The following is a 16990-nucleotide window of genomic DNA, read 5'->3' as shown; positions in this document are numbered from 1 at the left end:
TCGGATCAAGCCAAAGAATTCAATGTTGGAACGGATGGCCTATTGCGTTACATGGATAGGACGTGCATTCCAAATGACAGTGAGCTGAAGCGGATTATAATGGAGGAGGGACATCACAGCCGTCTTAGCATGCATCCTGGCATGACTAAGATGTATCAAGACCTTCGTTTATCCTTCTGGTGGCCTGGTATGAAGAGTGACATTGCACGTTTTGTGTCCTCTTGCTTAACCTGTCAAAGAGCCAAGGCTGAACATCAAAGACCAGGGGGATTGCTGCAGCCATTGGAAATTCCAGAATGGAAGTGGGACAGCATCTCCATGGATTTTGTGACTCATCTGCCACGTACAGTCCGAAACCATGATTCAATTTGGGTGATTGTGGATAGATTGACTAAGAGCGCCCATTTCCTGGCTGTTAATTTAAAGATGTCCATGACAAACTTGGCCAAATTGTACGTTAAGGAGATTGTTAGATTGCATGGAGTTCCTTCAAGCATTATATCAGATCGAGACACGAGATTCACATCTCGTTTTTGGCAGTCATTGCAAGGAGAATTGGGAAGCAAACTGCAAATGAGTTCTGCTTATCACCCTCAGACGGATGGCCAATCTGAACGAACCATCCAGACTCTTGAAGACTTGTTGAGGACGTGTGTTATAGATCATATGGGAGTATGGGATGAAGTTCTGCCGCTTGTTGAATTCACATACAATAACAGCTTTCAAGCAAGCATAGGAATGGCACCGTTTGAAGCTCTTTATGGAAGAAAGTGTAGAACTCCTTTGTGTTGGTTCCAAGAAGGTGAGATTGCATTAACCGGACCTGAATTAATCCAACAAACAACCGAGAAGGTGAAATTAATTCAAGAACGATTGAAGACGTCTCAAAGCAGGCAGAAATCGTATGCTGATAAGAGAAGAAGACCCTTAGAGTTTGCTGCTGGAGATCACGTATTCCTCAGGCTGAATCCAATCACTGGAGTGGGGAGAGTTCTTCGTCCAAAGAAGCTATCACCTAAGTACGTTGGACCTTATCAAATTCTGAAGAAGATTGGATCAGTTGCGTATGAACTGGCTTTACCACCTCAACTGTCCAACCTACATCCAGTCTTTCATGTTTCTCAACTCCGGAAATATATATCTGATCCATCACACGTACTGGAGTTAGAAGACATCCAACTTCGCCCAGACAGGACACTGGAGATGCAACCTGTTTGTGTGGAAGACAGCCGCACCAGACTCTACAAAGGCAAAGATGTTCGTCTCGTAAAAGTGGTGTGGAATGCAAAGACTGGTGACTCAACATGGGAGGTTGAAGAGGCTGTGAGAGAATTATACCCGCACCTATTTCCTGGTAAGCCTTAGAATTTTCGAGGACGAAAATTTTTTTTAGTTAGGGGGAATGTGAAACCCTGATAAATTAATATATACAAATCCATTCTCTGATCACACTTTTAAATGCACTGTGCCACGTCAAATTCCACTCTTTTCCTCTCTGCATGCACTAATGCCATCTGTCACGTTGGAAGCTTCCAAAAGCTGTAGTGGAAATCAGGTGGCAGTATGTGAGTGCACCATTGTTTGACGAGGAAGAGAAAAACAATTTCTCTGAAAACACTTCTCTTCCTTCCATGCAATCTTCTTCTTCCTCAAGAAATTCTGGCCTTCCATCTTCTATGTATTCTCCCTGAACTCTTTCATATTCTCTCTAAGATAACTCACCATCATCTCCTCCAATCTCATTTCAGACACCGTAGGAAACCTCTCTGCACCGTGAGCATTCTTCTGAACCGAACAGAACTGAGAACTGAACTGGTAAGTTCTCGTCCCTGCACCTTCATCTAATTTAGTTCATGCGAACCAATTTCTGGTTGCATGCATGAGTTATAGGTCTGAACCTTATGTCATTTTGGTTTATTAGATTTAGTGAGAATCTTGGAGTGACTCGTTGGGTAGAAAGCCGTGAGAACACTAGAGAAACCATAAGCATTTGGGAGTTCACTGCTAGACCAGGTAAGGGAAGCTTTAGTAATTTAATTTAATACTGGTTTGATTGTATGAATGTAATGAAATGTACTGGAATGTTTGAACTGCATGAAACAATTTCTGTGTAAGTGTACATGAATGAATATGGTTGCACTGGATGTATATTATAAATATCGTTGGAACATTATGCAGAGAATGAGATGTATGAGTTGTAATGTGATTGATTTTCTGTATGGTTTGGAATGAAAATGATTTGAACTGTATGTTGATGATGATATGTTTGAACTGGAAAAAAATTCTGTATTGATGAGATTGTAATACGAATTCTGTAATGTATGAAATTTATGGTGAAGATGAAATTTTTAAAGTTCAAATCATATGAAATCTGTGAAATTATCGTGTTTGAAAAATCTGGAAATTTTATCTTCTCTGATTGATCATGTACGCTCGTTGTTGAACGGTCTTATACCGTTCGGTTTCTCTGGAAAATCACTTAGAATAAGGGTTCTTTCATTTGGAAAGGACTCTGATTAAGAACGAGCGTTATTGGTGTCAAGAGTTAAGTGTGAGCGTTCGGCTTGGCTTAGCTTGTACCACGATTGAAAATAAATTGAAGTATAGTTAGGACGTTCGGTTTTGTTTACCAGCGTTCGTCATAAGCAGCGCTTAGTATTAGACTGAGCGTTCGTCCAAAGGAACTCTCGGTCTTAGATTGAGCGTTCGTCCTAGTTAGCGTTCGGTCTGATACCGAACGTCCGTTCAGATGAGCGTTCGTTCTATTTGGTGCTCGGTCATTGACCTAGCGTTCGTCCTAAGGAGGGTTCAGTTTCTACTGAACGCTCGTCCTTATCATTGCTCGTGAGCGAATTTCACAGCGTTCGTTCAATTTATTAATTAACGTTCGGTCTTTGACTGGCAGTGTTCGTTTCCGAATTTACTAATGCTCTGATTATTTATTTGAAATCATTTAAACTGTGATGGTCCTTTTCATTTAACCTCAAGTCTTTATACTTAGAATTTTCCTAAGTATTATTTGGATCTTTTAGACTCAATTTCAATTAAATTAGTCAATTGTCTCAACGTCTGTGAATGAATAATGGTGCGTTTCTTTTGTTCAGAAACGTGATAGCAGTGTACTGTAATACAATCATCTGAATCTATTAAATGATAAACTTTGTTTAAATTAAGAGAGTGGAACATAGAATGAAAATGTGAATAAGAGAACTGGTTAATATGTGCGAATGGTATTTGAATGAATTTTATGGGATTGGATTGTGAATGAGCGTTCCAAGGAGGAACGTCTCCATGATGTGAATATGAGAAGTAGTGTAGTATGACCATGGTAAAGCTGCTGATGGCTGTTTATCCTGATATTCCGTGAGTGCTCATCCTCATGTAGAGGGGAGTAGGTCATGTGTGGGAATGGCAGGAGGCCCTAGTCCTATTGAGTACTTTGGACTGATAGGGTTAACCTCGGGTGGCAGCTGATGGATGTTTCCAGTTACCACACCACCTGGGTGCAAAAACGCCTGTAGATACATGGCTTCATACAGTCCGGACAGTCTTTAATTATGAGAATTTGGATAATTTACTGTATGCGAGAAAATATATCTAATGTGGTATGAAATGTATGATTGATTTACTATGTTAAAATATGTTGATTGTATAAATTAAATTACCTAAGCTTACCCTTGCGTTTTCCTTGTGTTGTCTACTGTTTCTGTATGTCCGTCTTGTCAATGCAATGATCATCCGTTGTGGATGTGAGCAGATGGTGAGATACCTCTGGAAACAATGCTGGAAGAAGAAAATTTGGAGGATGCCAACTTGGTAGAAGTTGAGGTTAAAGCTGAGCAGTAGAGCGCTCGTCCTGTGGCAGTTGCTAATCTTTCTGTATAGTATTTTGGGACGTTAGGTGTATAGTTTTGCAGAACGTTCGTCCAGGGACTCATTTTATTTTTTTTTGTAGATCCTGAACGCTGTAACTGTAGTACGTTCAGTTTTAAATTTTGAGCAGCTGTTGTAAATATTAAGACTGCACTGTAATTTCAGTAAATGTGATTAGTTCTGATTAATGGTAATTACTATTTATTGGGATGTTACATGATCAAATTTTCTATATATTTTTAAATTGAATGTTATTTAAGTTTTGGTTAATTAGAGAATGTAGTTGTTATATTGTTTCACTATTTTGTTTATTTATGTCTACCTGTTAAGAAATGTTAGTTATTATAATTAATTAAAAATAATATTAGTTACTTTTATATTTTCATTAAAACATGTTAAATAATGAAGTTGTAATTTTCTCTAATGATTTTCATAACCTACAAAAATCATCGTTACTATGATTATTGATGTAAGTAATAACAACGGGTTTTCATCATCCAGTATGTTCTAAATTAGAGTTTTAATAAAAATCATTTATAATTTTACCTTAATCATAATATCATATTGTATTAACTTCAAAATTTCACATTTATTAATAATTAACACAAATAACCAAACAAATGACAATACTAAATAACAATCAAGTCACCTAATTCAAAAATATAAAATTTTAAATATTTAACAATTTTATTTATGAAAACAATTAAAAAAAACTTTTAACTTAATTAAACTTTATATTTATCATTATAACCACCATTATTATTGCCTCCAATCTTGCAACATATTTGTGTTTTAATTATGATATACATCAAATATTAAATGTTTATCAAAATCTTATTATATGGTGTTATCTTCTCATGACTATCAAACTAACTCTTATATTTGATTATCATCTAGCACAATACGAGAAACTATTGGGTCATGTACAAAAGAACCAACCAATGGCCTAGACCCGTGAAATAACAAACTAAAAAATATGCAATCCACTCGGACATAAAGGTAAAACCAAAAAAGACGTGCATCACATAATTGGATGTGCAATGGTAATAATAAACCAAAAAACACTATTTCATCGCTTCCAAAATCTCCAATCCACGTTCCCCATTGGGCACCAGCTAATTAGGATGGCAATAAAGTACAAAAATAAACCTACAAACATAAATCTACAAACATGAAGGAATTCCCCAATACCCAACACTAGCTGTTACATTTCCTTTGCATTCAACCTAATATTACTTCCTCCAACAGCATGCGGTGGTCAGTCTCCCATAACCCATTAGGTCAAAATCCTAAATCTCCTCCTTCAGTGTTTCCTCTGCAAAGAAGCCAAAATTGTTAGTTCTCTGTAACAGTACAATGCAATCACGTTGGTTGATAATGCATACACTAAAAAGTCCTTTTTCAAATTAAAAGCCAAGCATAAGGGAGGGGAAAGTGTGTATCTGTTGATGGATAAAACTCAAATTTTCAAATACATACAAAATTTGTGTTGGTGGTGAGCAAATTCCCTCAAGGGGCATTTTTAACTTTATTTCGTATTGTGCGGGTATCATAGTATCACTTTTATTACTGTGTTCAGCACACAGCTCAGAACTATCAGTAAACAACTGTACATATAGTATAACTCTCCATGACCAAAAATTGGTTCGAAAATTACAAAACTAGTCGACAAATAACCAACTCTACACGCTTACTCCAGAGGAATAAGACATTAGTTTATTTAAATAATTTTTTATTACACACAGTGGATATTAGAGCAATCATCAAATAATTTGGTTGGTCATATGCAATGCAGATGCAACAATACATAAACCACATCCACATAATTCGACTTAAACAAAATTTCGTATATGAAGTTCAAAAAAGTAGTCTACAATAATAATAATCATATCATTCATTGATATCAGGGTATATTTAGCTATAACAAGAAAACTTATAGAATCCCAAAAAGGCCCAAATTGCGAAACTTCATGTCCAAACAACAGAAAAACTTCTTTTAAATCTTAATATTATATGAATTTGAAATGACGTTAACGGAGTCCTTAAAAAAAATTACTTAAATTGAAAAAAGAGCCACCCACTTTGGCAGTTAAAGATTGAACTTTAAGCCTCCCAGTATCGAGCCCTTCCTTCACCTCTTTCAACAACGCCGCAAGTTTAGGCGATTCTCTGCGAAAAACGACAAGATTTTTAAAAGATAAAGGCTCCAGTTTATTACTTGCGTATCAGAAAATTTGAAGCAAACACAAATTGATGCACGTTCAAGGAAGAGGAACAATTTAAAAAAACCTACTCTTCCTTGATAATGTCATCATCTAAATGCTTCGCACTGTTTTCCATGACTTGAAGTGATTTTAGTCGGTGATAAAGGATCTAATCGGTGGAGAATGGTCGTGAAGCAGAGACGAATATGTGGTTCGGTGGATCTGGCAGACGTGAGGAGTTTGAGATTCTGAGGTGAAGAATCTCATGAGAAAAATGACTCGGAGGCTTCGTTCATGAGGAAATTGTGAGAGCGAGATATGAGGTTTGTGGTTCACATGTGAGGAAAGGCGAGAATGAAGCGTGGCTGATAAGGTTGATGACGCGACGAGAAGAGATGTGCCTGCGAGGAGAGCTGACGATGATTTTCTATAATCTCCAATCCTGAACCTTCTTTTTGTAGGAATGTGAGTGATTAAAATTTGATAGAAACAGAAATTAAATTATTGATGAAGAAAGGTTAAGGGGAAAAATGAACGGAGAGGGAGCGAGAAAGATTCAACGACCAAAGACAGAGAGAAGGTGACGGCTTCTTGGCGGTGGATGGTATTGAGAGTGAGATACTGCGGCGGATGAAGGGATTTGCGAAACTCAGAACGGGGCAAGATGGGTGCCCAAAGAAACCTTTTTTTCTTAAAAGAACAATATTTTAGGAAAATGATACTTGAACAACCTCTTTTGACAACATTTAGACACGGGACAGGTGTCTAAATGGGAGTGGTCCACGCGGAAAATCAATTTGAAAATGAAATCTGACGTGGAAAGGGGGTGGGCAGGGTTTTCAAGACGTGCCTTTCAAATTTGAAATTCATTTTTGGAAGAATTGTAGAGAGAGAAGCGCGAAGGTTGAGAGGGAGAGTGTGACCTAGAGAGAGGCCGAAAGAGTTGGAGAAAGGGCGTTCGAGAGAGAGAGGTTCGACGGAGTGCTTGCCGGAGTGTCGCCGGACAACGTTGAAGGACGTGTCGGAGCTAGTCAACCCCTCCAGCCGGTTCTGATTGACGGCCGCCGCAGCTCCGACGTTGGCCAACGAAGCGAAGACGGGATCGTGTTTTGTCCGGCCTAGCGAAGTAGGGGCGCGTTCAAGGTCTCGCTTCGTCCCACCTGCTTCCGTCCCTGTGTCGGAGCGCCGCCAGAGCGTCGCCGGAGCATCGCCGGAGTGTGGACTGTTCGGTGGACGAAAAAGAGGGGTTTTCCGGGTTGTTAGTCCCACCCACACATTTTTCCCACGTCTCTGTTCCAACCGGCACACCTTGTGTTCACTCAAGGTTCGTTCTTTTTATTCGAGTGGATTGAGGCTTTAATATAATATATGTATGATGTTGTTTGTGGATGATTTTGGTTATGTATGATCCGTTGTGTGTAAGCTGTAATAATATGACTTGTTGGATAAATTAAATGTGTGGTGATTGATACTATGGACATGAGAACATAAACATTATTCCTTTGACGATACTAAAATGTTTACGGAAAAAGTGGGAAAATTTATGGAATAAATTTAACTTTTTGTGGAGTGTGTTGTTTTTCAGGCACATAATCTTGCATTGCTTTTTGGACATTTTGATATATATTTCGGAAGACAAGAAACCATCATTGGAGGTACAACACTTGCATACTCCAATCCAACCAAACAAGTATGTTTGTTGATTTTTGTAAATATAATATTTTGACGTATAATTGATATGTTAAATATCATACTTGCGTTGTTGGACTTGTTTTGTTGTAGATTTGATTGTGGAGTAATTGTTCTGAAAATTATGGAGTTGTGGGATGACATTGAGAAATATGAAAGAAACACAATGCCCAGTTACACAACTGTAAGCTGTAAAAATTTATATGTTCTGCATCTTTCATACAAATGTTGCATTTGATTCATGTTTTGTGCATTACTGTCTTTGCAGGAAGAACTACAACAAGTTAGGGAGCAATATGTTTGTCAATGGATTTTGGATGTGGACAACGTGCGGAGGAATCAAGTGTTGGAAGATTTAGGCATTTTGTAGAATGTTGGAGATTATTGATGAAAGAAAACTTGTTACTTTTCATATTTATGTATTGGTTGGACATCAAATCTGATTTCAGAAATTGTTGAGAAATATATTTGGCAGTTGAAATTCAGTTTGTTGAACTTAATTGACTTTCATGTGCAAAACGTTTTACCCAATTACGTAGTTGGCCTTTATGTGCAAAAAGTTATACCCAGGTACCCACTTATTCAGCCTTTGGTACCAGTTCTGGTCCAGCACCTGCACCGTTACCAATTTTGCTTTGTGTGCCACGAATTTGTTAATTAATTCCTAAATAATTGTTTCCAAATTACTCAGAAATAGATGAAATGAGCTACAACACATGAGGCACTCCAAAATGAGTGTGGTGGACAAAGATGGCCTTTATGTGCAAAAAGTTATACCCAGGTACCCACTTATTTAGCCTTTGGTACCAGTTCTGGTCCTGCACCTGGAGCGTTACCCATTGTGCTTTCTGTGCCAGGAATTTGTTAATAAATTCCAAATAAGTGTTTCCAAATGACTTCTCACCAAATACTTATACACACCTTTAACCCATGCACTGTGGGAATAAACTTCTTTTTTGGGGTATGTATGTTGTTCAATATTATGTGTGTCCTTTCATTCAAATAAATAACATTAAGAAAAGGAATTAAACACTAACAATCAATGAAAGAGGCATAAATTCATTCAAAACATAGTAGTTTACATAAGATTTCAGTGGCTACATCAATCCCCCAACAATAATGAAACTAACTCTCCATGAATGGAGAGCTCAAGCTTACAACAATGATGGAAATGAAAGAAGGAAGAAGACCCAAGGTTGAAGAAGGACTGTTCCCACAGCTCCTGTCTCGCCTCCAAGAGCTCCAAATGAGAGAAATCGTGTTAGGGCAGCCAAAGATCCCCAAATGTTTCGAGACCACTTGAATAAATAGGCATTTTGACACATCAGAAAAAGTCGCGCCCGGCGCCCTCTCAGTCGCGCCCGGGCGTGAAACTCTATGGAAAAACAGCTTCCACTGAGCGTGGACGAGCGTCCACTTCTTGCTGCCGAGCGTCCACTGAGCGCCAATTTGGACGAGCGTCCTCTTAGCTCGCTGGACGAGCGTCCATTGCATGTCCTCACTGGACGAGCGTCCACTACGCGTCTTCGTTGGACGAGCGTCCACTGCGCGTCTTCGCTGGACGAGCATCCATTGTGCGTCTTCGCTGGACGAGCGTCCACTGCGCGTCTTCGACGGACGTCTTCCACTGAACGTATTTGCTTGACGAGCGTCCACTTCTCGCTGGGCGAGCGTTCTCTTCTCGCTGGACGTGCGTCCTCTAGTGCGTCCATACTGGACGAGCGTTCGTTCTCCTGGGCGAGCGAGCGTCCCTTGTCACGCCCGGGCGCGAGACTCTCTGTAAAGTTGCGCCGGTGCCCCATTGTCATGCCCGGGCGCGAGACTCTCTGGAATGTCGCGCCCGGCGCCCCTTTGTCACGCCCAGGCGCGAGGTGCCTTCCTTACTCCTTTAGCCTCCTGCTTTTGTATCTTTTCCTTTGTTCCCCCTCTTAGTAGTTAAGTACTTCTCCAATACACGCAAATTGTCTACAAATTTGAGGAATTAATGATGAAAACTTATATGTAAAGCATACACTAAACTTATTCACAAACGTAGATAAAAAGGGAGGATTAAACATGTTTCAAGCTTCAAAAGGGTCAATTTGGTACGAAAATTGGTTCAAAGATAATGGTAAAAATTACCGTTATCACTTGTTTCTTTTCCCTCATTTGATCTACTTATAAGTAATTTGGGAACAATTTCTTAACATTTTATTAACAAATTCCTGCCACATATAAAAATACATTTTGTGAGACTCATGGTTCAGCAACATAACTGGTACCAAAGCCGAATTAAGTGGGTAATTGGGTTGAAGTTTTTTCACAGCAAGGCCAACTAGGTCTACCACTCTCATTTTGGGGAAGCTTGTTTTTTTCACAGCAAGGTCAACTAGGTCCATGACTACCAATCCAACAAAATTACAAAAACAATGTAAGATTAACCAAACAACATCTATAAAAATCATTAACACAACAAAATCCATTACACTTCAATTATATTTGGATTTCTCTTAAAATTCTTATTCCAATCATTATATTTTACAATAAAAATGTCAATTTCTTTACAAAACCAATTGTCATCTAAAAATTCTTCATACAGAAACGCAATCGAGTTTTCAAACGTGAATAATACACACTTTAAATAAAGATAGCATCAACAAAGCAGGTGCACATGCAGTCATCCATGGTGCACCAGGCATAGGTAATTTATTATGGCCAGATACAACATTTTCCGAAATACTAAATAGTGTGCTAACAAACTAAATCATGTCCTTTTACTCTGAACTACAATGAATATCAGTGATGCATCAGTAAAATGTATGTGGAAAGGATTATGAATCTTGGAAAACTTTTTTACGAATCTTAATATGTATGGATGATAATTTAGATTTTTCAATTTACCTCATTCAAATTGAATACAGGCTAAATATATACGGTATCATCTTGATAAGAACACGATAAGGACCATGCAGTTCAAAATTAGAATAAACTATCAAATGTTATTATATTGTTCAGCCTTGAAACATGCTTTAACAACACCTATAAAAATCATTAACACAAGAAAATCCATTACACTTCAATTATATGTCAATTTATAAAGGATAAACATGAAATGGACAACCACACACACAGTATCATTAATTATATAAAAGGACCTTCCAAAATCCCAAGTCATCCCACCACATTTATTTCATCTAATAACTTATCAAATATCTAGATTACGGGTAAAGCACAAAAATTTTCTCACTTCAGAGACACATTTTCATCTAAAAAGTGAAATTACATTACTTTTGGAGGTCCTGTATTCCATAAATTTTCCCACTTCGGAGACACATTTTCAGTATCGCCAAAGGAATAATGTTTATGTTCTCATGTCCATAGTATCAATCACCACACATTTAATTCATCCAACAAATACTATTAACAAACCACCTCCATCATACATAAACAACATTTCACCGCCATCGAACAAGTCATATTTTTACAGCTTACAAACAACGTATCATACATAACCAAAATCATCCACAAACAACATCATACATAGATTAAAGCTTCATTCCACTGAAATAAAAAAAAAACGAACCTTCAATGAACACAACGTGTGCCGGTTCGAACACACAGGAAGAAAAATGTGTGGGTGGGACTAACAACTCGGAAAACCCCTCTTTTTCGTCCACCGAACAGTCCACACTCCGACGATGCTCCGGCGACGCTCCGGCGGCGCTCCGACACAAGGACGGAAGCAGGTGGGACGAAGCGAGACCTTGAACGCGCCCCTACTTCGCTGGGCCGGACGGAACACGATCCCGTCTTCGCTTCGTTGGCCAACGTCGGAGCTGCGGCGGCCGTTAATCGGTACCGGCTGGAGGGCTTGAATAGCTCCGACAGGCCTTCAACGTTGTCCGGCGGCACTCCGGCAAGCACTCCGTCAGACCTCTCTCTCTCGAACGCCCTTTCTCCAACTCTCTTGGCCTCTCTCTAGGTCACACTCTCCCTCTCAACCTTCGCGCTTCTCTCTCTACAATTCTTCCAAAAATGAATTTCAAATTTGAAAGGCACGTCTTGAAAACCCTGCCCACCCCCTTTCCACGTCAGATTTCATTTTCAAATTGATTTTCCACGTGGACCACTCCCATTTAGACACCTGTCCCGTGTCTAAATGTTGTCAAAAGAGGTTGTTCAAGTATCATTTTCCAATATTTTACTATTTGCACCCTTGCTGTATTTAATAATAGGTTTAATGTCTCGGTAGGTCCCTATTTTCGGCGTGAATTTCAAATAGGTCCCTTTTCTTTTCGGCGTCTCAATTGGGTTCTTTTTTGTGTAAAATTGGAGCAATTAGGGGTCTGCCGTCAAATTAGACAAACGGCCGTTTAAGTTTGCCTACGTGTTATTAAAAATGATTTTGAATTAATTTTTGTATTAAAAAATGGATTTGTTCTTCAAGGGCAAAAAAGGAAAACTGGGGCAAACCCTTTTCTTCTTTTCTTCTTCGATTGGAAGCGCGGTTCTTCTTTTCTTCTTCGATTGGAAGCGCGGAGGGGAAATCCCTTCCGAATGAAGAACTTACAAGAGGTCACGATGCTATTCGCTATCAGGACCGCCGGCGACGACGCCGGTCACCACCAGGGCTTCTCCCAGCGCCCCGCTTCACTTCGGGCAAAGCACTCCTGCACCAGCGTCCACAACCGTCGCGACCCCTCGAGATCTCCAGTCAGGCGACCGTTGCGCGACCACGCTCCGTCAAGATAGGACAGCCACCGGCGATGACGGTCACCATAGGAGGAAGATTTACCAGCGTCAACGCGACCTTCTCCTTCTTCGCTCTTCTCCGACAACCTAACTTCACCGTGCTTCTCACTGTTCCTGTTTTTTGACTGTTGGAGACATGAAGAGAAACTCAAAATTTGTTTTGTTTGTGCCCGAGTGGTTCTTGATGGTTCCTAGTGAATACAGGTGAGTACTGTGAGAAGTGTATGATAGATGATGAAGGCGTTGAGGTGGTTACGGATGAGAGGAGTCAAAGGTTGGAGTTTGTATGGTTGCAGTAGGCAGAGACTGGGAAAAAAATCTCTACATAATTGAGCTCAACCGTAATTGCAAACTAACTTTTAAGTGCCTTACTTGAGCTGGCATAATCCAAGAATAAACGAAGCAAACAAACAGAGGGCCAGTGAGAATGTGAACAGAAGTTAGACATTCTATTCCAACAACAATGCCACTTAGTGGTAACCAATGCTTGACCAAAAACGACAATATTAAAGGTTGTATTGAAGTTGAGCAGTTAGAGTGTTGATTCCAGATTTGTTGGGAAAAGAAGGAAAACCAAGGGTTTGCACCTAGCGTCACAGCCGAACGGTATGAGTGCGTATGTGACTGGAGAACGAACGTCCCTAGACGAACGCTACGAACACACAGTACTGCAGCGTGGATGACCGAACGGTATGAGTAACATGTGCGACTGGAGAACGAACGTCCCTAGACGAACGCTACGAACACACAGTACTGCAGCGTGGATGACCGAACGGTATGAGTAACATGTGCGACTGGAGAACGAACGTCCCTAGACGAACGCTACGAACACACAGTACTGCAGCGTGGATGACCGAACGGTATGAGTAACATGTGCGACTGGAGAACGAACGTCCCTAGACGAACGCTACGAACACACAGTACTGCAGCGTGGATGACCGAACGGTATGAGTAACATGTGCGACTGGAGAACGAACGTCCCTAGCCGAACGCTGAAGGAGATGAACAGAGAAAGAGAGAGTAAAACGCACAGAAACAATATTATTCAGTCTGATTTCTTCAAAGTCACATTTACAAGAACAGAGGTTTAGAATTTATACAATGAAAAGGCAACTGGACAGTTAATTATAAACTGTCCTCTCTGAAACAATCATTACAAAACTCTAACACAAAGTTGCCACAGTCCTCTCTTATTTAGGTAATTTCCTAATCTAAACCGAACAAATCTAACCCAGAACTACATAAATCAAGGTAAATCAACAAAAACATAGAAAGCCCTTTGAGAGAAGTATAAGAATGATCCAGTTAAAGGGAAATGAAGCCATACAAGGTACCAAATCACTTCATCTTAGCCTCTGTAAAGAGAACATGACGATTAACCCTCGGATCAAATTTTCGAAACTCAAGCTTCTCTGTGAACTGTCTCGGCTTTCTCTTTTCATAGAAAAATCCAGTGCCGGCAGCAGACACTAGTTTCACAAACATCTGAGCCTTTTTCTTCTTGTCACCCATTCTTTACTCTTGAAAGTGATATCACTATCTATCACAAACGCAAGATCTGTAATGGAGGTGTTGTGAGACGCAAATCTGTGTGGTAGATGTTCGATTCGTCGCGCTGCTGCAGGTGCGTAAGGCTGCTCCTTCCACTGTTTGTCGTGGCTAACGCCGGTGAGGTGCGATTGGAGGTTATCAGAGGAATGGCTAAGAGAAGATGATATGAAGAGGATTATATGAAAAGGGTTTGCCCCAGTTTTCCTTTTTTGCCCTTGAAGAACAAATCCATTTTTTAATACAAAAATTAATTCAAAATCATTCTTAATAACACGTAGGCAAACTTAAACGGCCGTTTGTCTAATTTGACGGCAGACCCCTAATTGCTCCAATTTTACACAAAAAAGAACCCAATTGAGACGCCGAAAAGAAAAGGGACCTATTTGAAATTCATGCCGAAAATAGGGACCTACCGAGACATTAAACCTTAATAATACTTTCGCTTTACTTTATTTTTTCAAATAAATTATAAAATATATAGCTTACGAAAATATATTTGGTTTAATAAATCAGTTCAAATAGTCCATGAATAGAATAAATCAAGTTTAAAAAAACAATAACTTAAGTTGAAGTGAATCAATTCCTATCAAATCTCTTTAAAAGTTGTACAGTATAAAATATTAACCGAGTGGTTACAAACAACCAACCGGATATTCAGGTAATCTGTTTATATCTTATTCTGTTTATATTTTATTGGGCTTATATCAGCTTAGGATCCATGAGGTAAATTATAAATACAAAGCCAGGGCCGAAAGCCAGGTACGTTCCACTTACGCATTATTTACTCTACGTTACTCTCAAATACTCAATAGTGATAATCATTCACAAAACATTCAACTAAGAGTCGAGGCTCCTCAAAATCACACGCCTAACTTGGGCGTCGGAGTACCTTTTGCAGGTACATCCTCCCTCGTCAAGAAGGAGACCGATCGGTTTGTGCCAACACCGATCGGCCAATAGCAGGAGTTTGGAAGCGAGCGAGCGGCCCAGACACATCAGCAGGTTAGTCTCTCGGTCCCAAAAATATCTACTTAAACATTTTGGCGCCCACCGTGGGGCCGAGCGGCAAACCCAACGGTGACCACGAGGAGCATGGAGGAACAACAAAGCTGAACGGTAAAGCCCGTTCCCTAGGAAGCACTCCTAGGTCAAAGACCGAGAGGTAAATCCCTCTCGGTTCATGTTGAAGGACGAGCGGTAAATTCCGCTCGGTTAATGTCGAAGGCCGAGAGGTAAATCCCTCTCGGTTCATGTTGAAGGCCGAGAGGTAAATCCCTCTCGGTTAATGTCGAAGGCCGAGAGGTAAATCCCTCTCGGTTAATGTCGAAGGCCGAGAGGTAAATCCCTCTCGGTTCATGTTGAAGGACGAGCGGTAAATTCTGCTCGGTTAATGTCGAAGGCCGAGAGGTAAATCCCTCTCGGTTCATGTTGAAGAACGAGCGGTAAATTCCTCTCGCTTAATGTCTAAGGACAAGCGGTAAATCCCGCTCGGTTAAAGTCGAAGGCCGAGAGGTAAATCCCTCTCGGTTCATGTTGAAGGACGAGCGGTAAATCCCGCTCGGTTAAAGTCGAAGGCCGAGAGGTAAACCCCTCTCGGTTCATGTTGAAGAACGAGCGGTAAATTCCTCTCGCTTAATGTCTAAGGACGAGCGGTAAATCCCGCTCGGTTAAAGTCGAAGGCCGAGAGGTAAATCCCTCTCGGTTCATGTTGAAGAACGAGCGGTAAATCCCGCTCGGTTAAAGTCGAAGGCCGAGAGGTAAATCCCTCTCGATTCATGTTGAAGGACGAGCGGTAAATCCCGCTCGGTTAATGTCAAAGGCCGAGAGGTAAATCCCTCTCGGTTCATGTTGAAGGACGAGCGGTAAATCCGCTCGGTTAATGTCGAAGCCCGAGAGGTAAATCCCTCTCGGTTCATGTTGAAGGACGAGCGGTAAATCCCGCTCGGCTAATGTCGAAGGTCAAGAGGTAAAGCCGTCTCGGTTGATGTTGAAGACCGAGACGTAAATTCCTCTCGGTTCATGTTGAAGGACGAGCGGTAAATCCCGCTCGGTTAATGTCGAACGTCGAGAGGTAAAGCCCTCTCGGTTAACGTAGAAGCCCGAGAGGTAAATTCCTCTCGGTTCCTGTTGAAGGACGAGCGGTAAATCCCGCTCGGTTAATGTTGAAAGTCGAGCAGTAAAACGCTTTCAATTCCGCAAACGCAGCCTCCCTCAAACTCATCAGTCCTACAGTTACCATGGCTAAAGCCAAACGCTTAACTCGGACTTGGGGGGCATAGTGTACAGTATAAAATATTAACCGAGTGGTTACAAACAACCAACCGCATATTCAGGTAATCTATTTATATCTTATTCTGTTTATATTTTATTGGGCTTATATCAGCTTAGGATCCATGAGGTAAATTATAAATACAAAGCCAGGGCCGAAAGCCAGGTACGTTCCACTTACGCATTATTTACTCTACGTTACTCTCAAATACTCAATAGTGATAATCATTCACAAAACATTCAACTAAGAGCCGAGGCTCCTCAAAATCACACGCCTAACTTGGGCGTCGGAGTACCTTTTGCAGGTACATCCTCCCTCGTCAAGAAGGAGACCGATCGGTTTGTGCCAACACCGATCGGCCAATAGCAGGAGTTTGGAAGCGAGCGAGCGGCCCAGACACATCAGCAGGTTAGTCTCTCGGTCCCAAAAATATCTACCGAAACAAAAGTGAGAATTATAATTTTATAAATTGCAAAATTATATTTATGAGTTTTAAAACTCACGTGTGTGTGTATATATATATATATATATATATATATATATATATATATATATATAGATATATATAGCGTAGTATTCAGTTTCGTAGTATCTGATCTCTAGCGTTCGTTCAAACAGTGTTTGAGCTCATAATATTCGGTCTCATAGTATTTGTTATATATGCGTTCGTCTA

The 16990-nt window shown here is 40.3% G+C and overlaps 2 long non-coding RNA genes across 3 annotated transcripts; one reads left to right on the top strand and one right to left on the bottom strand.

Annotated features, from left to right (window-relative positions):
- Nucleotides 1-4894: 4894 nt before the first annotated feature.
- On the bottom strand, nucleotides 4895-7193 carry LOC148191299 (uncharacterized). Of its 2 annotated transcripts, XR_015782972.1 has the most exons (3): nucleotides 6167-6718; nucleotides 5955-6042; nucleotides 4895-5188 (listed from the first exon to the last, which is right to left on the bottom strand). It is a non-coding gene; the product is annotated as an uncharacterized LOC148191299 (long non-coding RNA). The 2 variants fall into 2 exon arrangements; XR_015782971.1 differs by lacking the exon at nucleotides 4895-5188 and having other exon boundaries at nucleotides 5752-6042; nucleotides 6167-7193.
- Nucleotides 7194-7328: 135 nt separating this feature from the next.
- LOC148191298 (uncharacterized) lies at nucleotides 7329-8233 on the top strand. Its single transcript, XR_015782913.1, has 3 exons — nucleotides 7329-7767; nucleotides 7860-7950; nucleotides 8035-8233. It is a non-coding gene; the product is annotated as an uncharacterized LOC148191298 (long non-coding RNA).
- The last annotated feature ends 8757 nt before the right edge of the window (nucleotides 8234-16990 follow it).

The sequence above is a fragment of the Vigna umbellata genome, chromosome 11 (assembly GCF_029865625.1).
Source record: "Vigna umbellata cultivar VRB3 chromosome 11, Vumbellata_1.0, whole genome shotgun sequence".
NCBI classification, from domain to species: Eukaryota; Viridiplantae; Streptophyta; class Magnoliopsida; order Fabales; family Fabaceae; genus Vigna; species Vigna umbellata.
This window is presented reverse-complemented; position numbering and strand designations above follow the sequence as displayed.